This window comes from Erythrolamprus reginae, chromosome 1, assembly GCF_031021105.1.
Source record: "Erythrolamprus reginae isolate rEryReg1 chromosome 1, rEryReg1.hap1, whole genome shotgun sequence".
NCBI lineage: Eukaryota > Metazoa > Chordata > Lepidosauria > Squamata > Dipsadidae > Erythrolamprus > Erythrolamprus reginae.
The window spans coordinates 151,809,917-151,823,190 of NC_091950.1; positions in this window are offsets into that span (position 1 = coordinate 151,809,917).

Consider the following 13,274-nt stretch of genomic DNA (forward strand, 5'->3'; position numbering starts at 1 on the left):
GGATAGATAATTGCCAAGAACAACGCTAGTTGCTTTCTTGATATGGAGATTCTCAGTCATCCAGGTCATTGTTGTCCCAGAGGTCTTTTTTTCAAAGAGTCAACTGGGTTTTCTTCCATTCCCCACCCTTCCATTCCTCACCATCCAGTCAGAACTAAAGAAGCTTCTTGGATGAGAAGCGAAATGTCTTCAAAGAAAAACCAGAAAGTCCAATTGTCTCTTGAAAACAAAAAAGCACCTTTCTTGGTAATGGAAAGCCAATGAGGTTTAGAAGCCACAAATGGGATTGAAGAGGTGTACTTATAAGACGGGGTGGTGGAGGGGGATTATTAATTGGCCTAAATTGATTTTGTAGTACAGCCAAATAGATCAGCCTTAATAATACTTGGATGGATTATGAGGATTAACAAGAATTCAGGAAAAAAAGAAATAGCAAACCACCTGCATTATAGTACTTGGACGTAAACATAGGTTACCGGATATCTGCGAGACTGCCTTCTGCTGCACGAATCCCAGCGGCCAGTTAGGTCCCACAAAGTTGGCCTTCTCTGGGTCCCGTCGACTAAACAATATCGGCTGGCAGGACCCAGGGGAAGAGCCTTCTCTGTGGTGGCTCCGACCCTCTGGAACCAGCTCCCCCCAGAGATTAGGATTGCCCCCACACTCCTTGCCTTTTGTAAACTCCTTAAAACCAACCTCTGCCATCAGGCATGGGGGAACTGAGACATCTCCCCCTTGCCCATGTAGTTTTTCTGTATGATATGATTGCATGTATGTTTTTATATATTGGGGTTTTTTAGACTTTTTAATGTAAAATTGTTATTTTTAGATTTTAAATATTAGATTTGTTACCATGTATTGTTTTGCTTTCTTTATCACTGTTGTGAGCCACCCTGAGTCTACGGAGAGGGGCGACATACAAATCTAAATAATAATAATAATAATAATAATAATAATAATAATAATAATAATAATAATATCCATATCCATATCATCATCAAGAAGTTGATGTTAATGCGAGGAGTCCTTTACCTTTCTTACTGTTGCCATATTCTTACTGGGGCAAATATTAACAAGATCTAAAATAAATCAAAGGGGTAGCCATCTATAACTCATTCAATACAATTGTCCCAAACCAATAACATTTTCTTGTTATGTATGTTTCAGCTAAGATTTCCAGATTGCACTGCAAATTAATTTCATTCCATCAATAAATGTATCAAGGAATATATCTTATTTGGTTTTGAATAGCCCTTGAAGCTCTAGAACTAATCTGATCCAGATTAAGTGACTTGAAAAGTTATCTGATTTAACTTGATTCTAAATCCCAGGAAGGAATCCAAAAATGGATCTCCATACTCTGCACTCCTAGAGGAGAAAAAACACAAGCAGATACCCATGTTTTTGTTTCTTTGGGAAAATCTCATATAATTCACAGACTGGCTTTAGCTTTATAAAAGGAAATATTTCATAAAATTTCATAAAATGTATTGCGGGAATTTTTAAAGATACACTTACAGGTTTCTGAACAATAAATTCCATCTGTGGAAACATTGTGATGAAATTTGCAACAGCAATAACACTTTTTGTTGGGTCCCTTTCTAAATTTCAGAGAAAATGGGATGAGAGACAAAGGAATGGTACACTCATTGCCATTAATAAATCTCTGGGTGATCTTGGAGTTACTAACTCCTACTTCAAACTACCTCTTAGATCTTTTATAGAATAATAAACGGAAACATCTCCACCATCTCACTCCACCCAGTTATGCTGCCCTGAGGTCCCAAAAGCTATAAATGCAGTCACTTGTATTTCATAAGGGATCCCTAAAAGGAACATTTGTTCACTGGGATAATATGACTCACAACAGTTTAGACTAAACACATAGAAATGGTGAAATAAGAGTTTTAATAGTAGATGGAAAAACTCTTGAAAAGAAGGCTTAAAACATGTTTTATGTGGAATTTAAAGAATTTGTTAAGTGAATTTTACTAAGTCTCTAAAACAAACATTACCAACTCAAATACTTTTAAATTTTGAAGGAAAAACCCCCATCAGAGCCGTTCCACAGCTAATCTCACTCAAAGAAAACATAGTACAGTGTTCCCTCGATTTCCGCGGGGGATGCGTTCCGAGACCGCCCGCGAAAGTCGAATTTCCGCGAAGTAGAGATGCGGAAGTAAATACAACATTTTTGACTATGGACAGTATCACAAGCCTTCCCTTAACACTTTAAAACCCTAAATTACCATTTCCCATTCCCTTAACAACCATTTACTCACCATTATTACTGGTACTCACCATTGAATAAGGCACTTAGTGATCCTGATATTTATAAACATAATTATTTATTAACAATAATTTTTGTTTTGTTATTTATTTGCAAAAATTATTAGTTTGGCGATTACGTATGACGTCATCGGATGGGGAAAGCCGTGGTATAGGAAAAAAACCGTGAAGTATTTTTTAATTAATATTTTTTGAAAAACCGTGTTATAGGCTATTCGCGAAGTTCAAACCTGCAAAAATCGAGGGAACACTGTATATGTTTTATGTGCTATAGATGAGAGCTGCAAATCAGTGATGGGATTCCAAAAAGTTTACTACTGGTTCTGTGGGCATGGCTTGATGGGCGTGACAGGGGAAGGATACTGTAAAATCTCAATTTCTTCCCCAGTCTAGGGGAAGATTACTGCAAAATCCCCATTTCCTCCTGATCAGCTGGAACTCGGGAGGCAGAGAATAGATGGGGGCAGGGGCAGTCAGAGGGGTTATTTACTGGTTCTCCGAACTACTCAAAATTTCCGCTACTGGTTCTCCAGAACTGGTCAGAATCTGCTGAAACCTGCTGCAAAAGTTTCCCAGATGATTTGGAAGAAATACTTTGGATAAGGCAAAACAACTACTCTTCTTTCATATATGCAGCCTGCTTTTCCACTACAGGAGAGCATTTTCAGCCCTAGATTGTACTGCTGAATTCTTGGTGCTCTCTGAACTTGGTGGTTTGCTTCATTACCCAGCTTTTGTCCCATACAGAGAGATTCATTGGCACCTCTGAATTCATAACATCACTGTCTTCTGCAAGTGAAAGTGAAATCACAGAGATAAATGAATAATTTGTCTTCGGCCAACTTAACCACTCAACTCCCACTCAGACCATGAGAGGATCAAGATATGGTTTCCAGTATTGCATCTCTCTTCAAAACACCAGTGAGAGTCAGAACTGGTAAGATAGCCTGATCCCCTGAGCTCACTTTCTGGCTTGGCATTGGGTGGGGAAAACAATTACCGGTACTCATAGATAATATTAACTCAAGCCAACCTGATTGTCTGCCAACCAGTTAATTACTGCCTATTCCTGTTTTCAGAAGTCTTCCCTATCCACATCTTCACTGTGCTTTCAATTGAAGAAATTGGAGCCTGGAGCTGGATCTTCTCCATGCAAATCAAATCCCCCCTTTTATGTTTTTAGTATTTTCCAGAAACCCACATGAAAGTTCGGTCCAAAACAATGAAACATGGCCGAGATTTGAAAGAAGAACTTGTTCCCATCTGAAAGATGTTAGAGAGAGATTCTGCCTCAAAGTGGGAGAGGAAATCTACTGCTACTAGATCTGGTCTTTAAAAATCCAGATGATCTCTGGATTGTGCCAGTCGAGTAGAAAAAACCAATCTGGAAGCTCTAACCATTCCTCCATATTGATTTTGGAGGATAAAAAAGGATGCTTTCTTTAGAACTAGTTATATATTAGGCTATTTGAATAAGTAATAACTGTGGTTTGATGTTAAAATTAAAGAACACTCATTCAGGCAAGTTCAGATGAGGATGTTTTTGCTTAATTTTTTAAAAAGGTGTTTTAATATTGAATTTTATTTCATCTGTTAAGAGAATGGAAAATTAAAATTAAAAGAACTAATCATTAGAAGAGCATAATAATATTGCAGTATGAAAACAATCCGTACAAAAGCAATTATTAGGTACTTTTAACTAAAAGTATGAAGCAATTTATACATTATATGCATTTGTGTAAAGTTATTATAATATACAAAACATAATTAGATTATTTCGTTGTGAAAACCCAGAAGGTGGCAGTATTTGACTGTCCAAGGGCAGTGATATTCTTTTTCTAAAATTGTACTTTGTGAGTCTTCTTTACTGGATGTACTTAATGTGTTATTTTTTTCCTTTCAGGACAAACATATCACAGAAAATAGTACAGAAAATAAATAAGACATAGTAGGACAAATTAATGGATCCAATCCAGAGCATCCTTATTCTTTCTCCTATTTTGCCAATATTACAATATTATTCATTTTTGTTATTCGTTAATTCATATTCTTTGCTACTTATCCTTACATAAGGTGACCAGGCGTCCTGCTTTTGGTGGGACAGTTCCAATTTTTAACAATTTGTCCCACGTCGTTTTTTAAAAGTCCCAATTTTTTGAAACCATGAATGACAAGCTAGGGAACCTCTCCCACTGCCAAGAGAAAGGAAGCGCTTTATTCGCTCTGGGCAGTCCAGAGTGAATAAAACACTTCCTTTCTCAGGGCGCTGGGAGGTGGAATAAACTTCTCCCACCGCCAACAGAAAGGAAGCGCTTTATTCCCACTGGATGGCTCAAGAATCAAGAATGTTAAAGCAATGTTAAAGTACAGTGATCCCTCGATTTTCGCGATCTCAATCTTCGCGAAACGCTATATCGCGATTTTTCCACCCGATGACGTCACTCCTTTCCTTTCTCATCTTTCTTTCTCTTTCTCTCTCTCTTTCTCTATCTTGCTTCTTCCTCTCTCACACTCTCTTCCTCCCTCTCTCATCTCTTTCTTTCCTTCTCTCTCTTTCTCTATCTCTCCCCCTCTTGCTCTCGAGCGGCAAGCGAGCAGCCGGGCGGGCGGGTGAACGGGCAAGCGGCAAGCGAGTGGCTGGGTGGGCGGGTGACGGGCAAGCGGCAAGCGAGCAGCCGGGTGGGCGGGTGAACGGGCAAGTGGCAAGCGAGCAGCCGGGCGGGCGGGTGAACAGGCAAGCGGCAAGCGAGCAGCCGGGCGGGCGGGTGAACGGGCAAGCGGCAAGCGGCAAGCGATCTTGGGGTTTCCCCTTTGCCTGGGCGGCGGGAAGACCCAGGGAAGGTTCCTTCGGCCGCCCAGCAGCTGATCTGCTCCGCAGCGCGGCAGCAGCGAGGAGCCGAAGATGGGGTTTCCCCTTTGCCTGGGCAATGGGGAAACCCCATCTTCGGCTCCTCGCTGCTGCCGCGCTGCGGAGCAGATCAGCTGCTGGGCGGCCGAAGGAACCTTCCCTGGGTGCTGCCCGCCGCCCACGCAAACTCCACCATCTGCGCATGTGCAGCCATGAAAAAAAAGGGGGCGCATGCGCAGATGGTGTTTTTACTTCCGCAACCCTACATCGCGAAAAATCGATTATCGTGAGGGGTCTTGGAACGGAACCCTCGCGATACTCGAGGGATCACTGTATAGTCACCTTATCCTTACAGCCATATGCTGGGGTTTTTAAGATTTTTATTAAAATACCATGTTTTCCTGAAAATAAGACCCACCCCCAAAATACAATAGCAACCACTTAGATTGATACACTTCTTCACATCCCTCTCTAAGCGGTTTACAGAATCAGCCTATTGCCCCCAACAATCTAGGTCTTCATTTTACCCACCTTAGAAGGAGGGAAGGCTGAGTCAACCAAACTTCTGGCAGCCAGTGATCCGCAGAAGTAGCCTGCAGTACTGTACTCTAACCACTGTGCCACTGTGGCTCTTGCAAACACTCCCCTGATTTTTTGGGGTGGACCTAATTTAAGTCTCCAGGACCACCTTCTGCCGCACGAATCCCAGCGACCAGTTAGGTCCCAAAGAGTTGGCTTTCTCCGGATCCCATCGACCAAACAATGCAGTCCCAGGGGAATAGCCTTTTCTGTGGCAGCCCCGACCCTCTGGAACCAACTCCCCCCAGAGATCAGAGTTGCCCCCACCCTCCTTGCCTTTCATAAGCTCCTTAAAACCCACCTCTGTCGTCAGGCATGGGGGAATTGAGATATTCCCTTCCCCCTAGGTTTATAAAATTTATGCTTGGTATGTCTGTATGTATGATTGGTTTCTTAAATTAGGGTGTTTTAATTTAACTTAAACTTAAATATTAGATTTGTTTATATTGTCTTATTATTGTTGTTAGCCGCCCCGAGTCTACGGAGAGGGGCAGCATACATACATATAAATAAATAAGTCCTACCATGAAAATAAGCCCCGGGGATTGGCGTAGTCTACCCGCCCCTTGATGTAGCACAGGCAGAGAAGGGGAGGCAATGTCACTAGCAGCAGGTGGAGGTAGAGGCATGGGAAGGGGGAGGCAAAGATAGGCAATCCCTATGTGTTGCATGGATGCCTGAGTCACAGTGAGGCTCCTGGGAGGCTTGTGCAATGTCACCAACAGCAGGTAAAGGGGGAGGCAAAGGGGAGGGGGAGGCAGGCGATCCTGACACCCCATGCATCCATCTGCCCAGTGCAGCTATGGGCAAGCTGAGAGACAGTGGGATGGAGTGGGTGGTGTGTTGGGATTGCCTGCCTCACCCTGCTTTGCCTCAGCCTCCACTTGGCTCTACCGCACACTTTTCTCCCAGAAGGAGATGTGTCAGGATTAGTATCGTCCTTAGGTAATATTCCAATTACAATAGAAAGGCTGTAATTATTGTAAAGTGGAAAAGTTGCTGAGTCACGATGAATGTGCTACAATCTGATTGGTTAATACTTATATAAACTGTAATGCACCTTTGCATAGGTATGGTTCGTAGTGGTTAGTTCTGGGTGATTTGTTGTAGTCCGTGGTTAGTGGTGGGGGGGTGCTGATAGTAAGATAGTATTTGTGTTCTGTAAATAGAATATAGAGACTATAGTTTTGCTACAAAGAAGTAAAATCCTTCTCAAAAGTTCTATATTGTCTTCCTTCTTCAATGTCTTCAGTTCCTGATATCTTGGCTGCTTCTGACCAGTAAGCTTCTGAACACAACCCCGACAAGATGAACCTGCATCCGCTTGCAAATGGAATGCTCCATTTCAAAGCGTCCTGTTTGCAAGCAGATAAAACTTCAAATCTCCCTCATTTCTCCATCTAGTAAATGTATTTGGGTGCCTATGCGTTGCCTAGGAACTGAGTATTTCGCCTGACTGCATCCCTCAGCCTCCTGCCCTGGTGCTGTGGTGGAGTTGGGAGAAGTGAGTCAAGGACCATGTGGGCTCCTGTTGCACATGGTTGCCGGTGCTTCCACTGGTCAGGGTGTGAAATTACAAGTCCCTGAGATAAACTGGTGTGTACATTAGGCAGCTCCACTCTCCAGTCTCACAGCAGTGCCATTCAAAAAATTAGGACACCCCCAAAATAAGTCCCAGTGCTTTGGGGGGGGGGGCAAAAGGATAACACTTTTTTGCAATTATTGTTTTATGGGGGGGTTTTGGACACCATTCAGAATCTTGTTTCTGTGAGATGGATGGCATATAAAAATGATAGGCAATGGTAGGTAGGTAGATAGGTAGGTAGATAGATAGGTAGGTAGATAGATAGATAGATAGATAGATAGATAGATAGATAGATAGATAGATAGACAGACAGACAGACAGACAGACAGACAGACAGACAGACAGACAGACAGACAGACAGACAGACAGACAGACAGACTGACTGACTGACTGACTGACTGACTGACTGACTGACAGACAGACAGACAGACTGACTGACAGACTGACAGATGATAGATATCATAGATAGATGACAGAAGAGAGAGAATGATATTGAATGACAAAGCTATGGTCTGAGATTGCAATGTAAGTACCAGATTCATTGATGATATTAGATTATCTAAGGCTGCACGATATTTCTGGGGCACATAGAAATCACATATGAACCAGTATGGTTATAAATACTCCCAAGAAACTTAATTCTATCATTTCTTTAAACTGGCAAAACACAGTTTCATTCCAATTTCCGGCATATTCTTAATATTTTTTCTTTGCACTTATAAATTAATAGCCCTATTGTGAGAGGTTTCTTTCCTGATATCTAAATGAAGGGAAATACTGATTGCAAACACTTCAGGTCAATTGGTTCTGACCTTGCTATCCTTTAAAAAACTTTTAGAAATGTTTTGTAAACAGGTCAAAGGTTGGAGGAATTTGGCTGATGATAGCTGATTGGAATATTCTTATTTTACTTTTCCCTGATGCATTAGTATTACTTTGTCTGGCTGTTTGTTTTTATGGCATTTTAACCATATGTCTCTAGAGTCCTTTATGAATGGCTGGTATTATGTCCTATACCAGCCTTTCTTTCAAATCTGGGTAGATTTCATTGCCCACGATTCTCATGTCATCTTCAACACAGGGGAAGTCGGTTGATATGAACATTTTGAGACTCACCTAAATGCAACTCATTGTATCTTAGTGCCTCATCCTTCAACCTGCATTTTTTTTTAATTTGAGCCATGGTGGTGCAGTGCTTAGAATGCAATATTGCAGGCTAATTCTTCTCACTGCCAGCAGTTCGATTCACAACTGCTCAAGGTTGACTCAGCTTTCCTTCCTTCCAAGGTGATAAATTGAGAACCTTAGTTGCTGGGGGTGGGGAGATATGCTGATTCTGTCAATCACTTAGACAGGGCTGTAGAGCACTATGAAGCAGTATATATGTCTAAGTGCTATTATCATGGCTATTTATGATTTGATCATAGGTTATAGTCTTGTATTTTTCTCTTTATAGTGGCAAATCTTGACTGGTTGCTGACAGTGGTGTAAGGAGGGGGTGGGCAGCAGGCAGGATGGCTGACCGGCGTATGTCACTTCCTGGATTACTGATCTCAGCTTGGCTCTCCCTTTTTTCCCTGCTGCTGCTGCATCTGCGCTCCTTGCTTTTTTCCTCTTTCCTCCTTTCTGGCCTCGGACGAGCTTCCCTCTCTCCTGCCCAGCTCCCCTCCAGCCTCATGCGGCCACCTCCCGCCTGAGGTGCAAGCAGAAGACGCGGGTGGAAGCGACACTGGCAGCATTTATGCTTCTGGCAACACCCATTCACCTAGCTACACAGCTCAAAGTGTGGGGGGGTGATAAGGAAGTAGAGCGTGGGAAACGTGAAGCAAATTGTCACCACACTGGTAAGGCTGTAAGTCAAGGACTTAACAGTCCATTTGAACGATGATCGTTCAAGCCACTCCCACCTAATTACATCGCCGGCAAGCCACTCCTAACCAGTCACATGACCATTAAGCCACACCCACAAAATAAGCCACACCCACAGTGTGGCAGTAAAACTTTTGGCTGCCCATTACTGGGTGTAAGAGCTCTTTGAAGTCATCCCCCAATTTTTTCCATTTCACCCGACTATGATATCAGGCTTTAGCATTGATTTTGTGTCCAAATGAGACAGAAGGATGATGGAGTCTTTTAACTAATTGCTTCTTATGTGGAATGTGTCTGCCTTGCCTTCCCTAGAGAGACATTAGTAGCATTGTTTCTGATTGAATGGCTCCATTAGAAAATGAGGTACTTTCCTAAGACTGTGACTTAAACCTAATGGGGGAAAGAGGAGGAGAAAGGAAGATTTATGTAGTCTGCTTTTATTATATCAACAGAGAGCCTTGTTAGCTCCTGTGTCCAGCAACTGCTGGGAACCACTGACCTTCTCCCCTCACCCCTCCTCATAATATGTCCCTTGAAAGTAGATGAGGGAATCACTATTTATTAGGAAACCTTCATTTGATCAAGCTAACCAAGACAGACTAAAAAGAGAGAAGAGAACAGGAAAGGTCTGAAAAGTCAACTTAAATACCATCCTAAATCCATACAACAGGGCTTCAATGCCAATGTGGCATTGCTCCGGAACACTGTTTTTTTTCCAAATAAGTGGAAATATAAATAAGTCATTTACAATTACAGCTTTACGTCTGAAAGCATCACCAAAGCAATCCTTGGTTTAAATTGCATTTCTATTATTTATGGTTTCTTAAAAATTAGTTGTGCAAATTATTTATTTATTCATTCATTCATTAGATTTCTATGCCGCAATTCTCCGCAGACTCAGGGCGGCTCCCTACAAAATAGGTACAAAATTACAATGTATAAGAAATCTATACTGCTCAAAAACCTAAAGGGAACACTCAAAGAACACATCCTAGATCTGAATGAATGAAATATTATCATTGGATACTTTGTTCTGTACAAAGTTGAATGTGCACAACAGCATGTGACATTGATAGTCGATCAGTGTTGCTTCCTAAGTGGACAGTTTGATTTCACAGAAGTTTGATTTACTTGGAGTTGGTGTTGTCTAAGTGTTCCCTTTATTTTTTTGAGCAGTGTAAATTAAAACCAATTCTAAAACCCAATACCTAAAACAATTCATCCCCATTCATTCTATACATGTTGGCCAAGCTAGATGTAACACTCAACAGCCCCAAGCCTGCTGGCAAATATAGTTTTTAAAGCCTTGGGGAAGGCCAGGATAATTAGCATAATTATAGGTGGTTCACATATACCATCTCTGATGATAAGAATCTGCATAATCAGATTGCGAGAGTGTGCAAGCTAGCATTTATAGTAACAAAAAACCCATCCTAATCATCCAAACAGAGACATGTCAAGATTTGCACCCTAAGGACAATAGGAATAGGATAAGCACCATACACCAGAAACAAAGCATGAGGCTGATCTTACTCATCATGACTTATCTTTGAATTGTCCTTCTATACTCAGAAAGTTCCTATCCAACAACACTACATAAGACTAAAAAGTGAAAGAATAACTATGTAGCCTTGGCTGATTTTCCCCATTGCAGGCAGGCAAATTCTTCATGAAATAATCACCTTTGCTCTTGACTTAGGCAAGTGTTCAAAGTAAAATTCCCTGCTCCGTCCTTTGGCTGAGCAACAGAAGGATGTATTCTTCTCTCCAGAACTAGAAGCAGCTCAGTATAATTAGCAGAAGGAAACTGTTATGGTTTTATGATATTATAAATGAGATTTAGTGACTTTTTGGAGTTAAAAAAGTATGAGTATTTCAAGGGTGGGCCGATATTGGTTTGCCCGAGTTCAGGAGAATCCATAGCTAATGTTATAGCCGGTTTGGACAACCTCCAAATCCCGCTCCTGCCTGACTGTTTTGAGTCCTTATCCCATAACTTCTGAGCATGCATTTTCATGCCACAGAGAAAAGGGAGTCAACCTATTATCCAAAGGACTTGAAGGCCAGACAAGGAATAATGGATGGAAACTAAACAAGGAGCGATTCGACCTGGAAATAAAGATAGATTTTCTGACAGTGAGAGCAATCAACCCATGGAACATCTTGCCTTCATGTCAAGGCAGCCAATTCTACTAAGGATTCCAGCTAAAGAATAGTGAGAGCACCGGGTTTTTGAGGCACATAGCTTCCTTAATGCTCAGCATTAAGGGGAGGCTGCATTTTTCAGAATCTATTGCTACATTTTGCTGCCATAAAATATCTTATTGGCATCAGAACTGTAGTGAGAATTAATGTATGAGAGACTAAATGCAGATCTAGGTCTTCAACCACAGAAACCTATTCAATGAACGTAGGCCTGTAAAGCTGATGGGATAAAGTAAGAAGCAAAAGTGGTACCGATAACTTTGAACCCCAAGAGAAAAAGGGAGATGGGAATCTAATCTTTATTTTTATTTATTTATTTATTTTGTCAATATCCAAAGTGGTAATATACAAAGATATAACAATGTTTATATACATGATACTAGTAAGGGAGAAACATTAGGACTGGGGAAGGTAGGCACGCTGGTGCACTTATGCACGCCCCTTACTCTTAGGAATCTGGTGAGGTCAACAGTGGATAGTCTAAGGGTAAGGTTTTGGGGGTTAGGTGATGAATGATGATACTACAGACTCAGGTAGTGAGTTCCATGCATTAACTACTCGGTTACTAAAGTCGTATTTCCTGCAGTGGAATTTGGAGCGGTTTACCGTAAGTTTGTATCTGTTGTGTGCTCTTGTGTTGTTGTGGTTGAAGTTGAAGTAGTCATTGACAGGAAGGACATTGTGGCAGATGATTTTATGGACTATGCTTAGGTCGTGTTTAAGGCGACATAGTTCTAAGCTTTCTAAACCTAGGATTGTAAGTCTAGTTGCTAGGGTGTTCTGTTGCAAGTGGAGGAGTGGAGGGCTCTTCTAGTAAAGTATCTCTGGACATTTTCTAAAGTGTTTATGTCCAAAATGCATTGTGGGCTCTGTGCTGATGCCACATAATAGAGAAATAGATTTAAGAGGTCAACTCTAAAAGTTACTGAAAGTAGGTGCAGAATTTGGAAAACTGAGAACAATGTCTATGCTGGTTCCAAAGATATAGGAGGTGGGGAGAGAAAATAATATCAGAAATTAATCCTTATTCCATTTCTCCAGATTTGTTATTCATTTTATTTTCTTGTTGAACAAAATAAAAGATCTCTGCTCTTTGTTTCTTGCTTTTTGATGACCCCACTTGTTTTTTGCTTCATCCTTCATTGACAAAGCTGGGATCTATAAAATAATCAAGGATGGATGTCTGTGGGAAAATGCTGCCTTGAAAGGGCTCCTTTCTGCAGAAAAGGCTGCAGGAGCTGATGCCTTAGGGAGGTACAATCATAATGACTTTAAAAGAAAAACTTTTTCCCTCTCTTAGGAACAAGCCTACATCTGTTTTGCAATGCTAGGATTTCTATGGTAAAATAAACCCCTGGCAACAAATGGCTCAACTTAAATGGAGGGTAAACACTTAAGAACAGAGCCTTGCTTGTTATATTGGTCTAAATTGGTCAGTAAAGCTATTCTCTAATCTACTCGTGTGAACTGTGGCCTATGCTGCACACCCTAATTGGGGGAAGGGGAACACCTCCAAACAGCTGCATCCCCCCCACCTTTATCTCCCCCTTCCCAACCTATACTTAGAAGAACTTTTGTTTTCTTTTGATTATCACAGAAATGTCTGATGAATCTTCTATTTAGCCCCCTTTATTGTTGCTTCTGCCAGGAACAAATAGATAGATGATAAATAACATCAGTCAGAGGGAAGAATCAAAGAAGAACATGATGAAAAACTGTTCTTCTTACTATTTATTAGTTAAATGTATTATTTATTATTTAAATTTCTAAGCTGCCTTATTTCTTGCAGAATCCACAGAAAGTGGATGAATAGATAGATAGATAGATAGATAGATAGATAGATAGATAGATAGATAGATAGATAGATAGATAGATATGTTACATAAGCTAGTAACACTA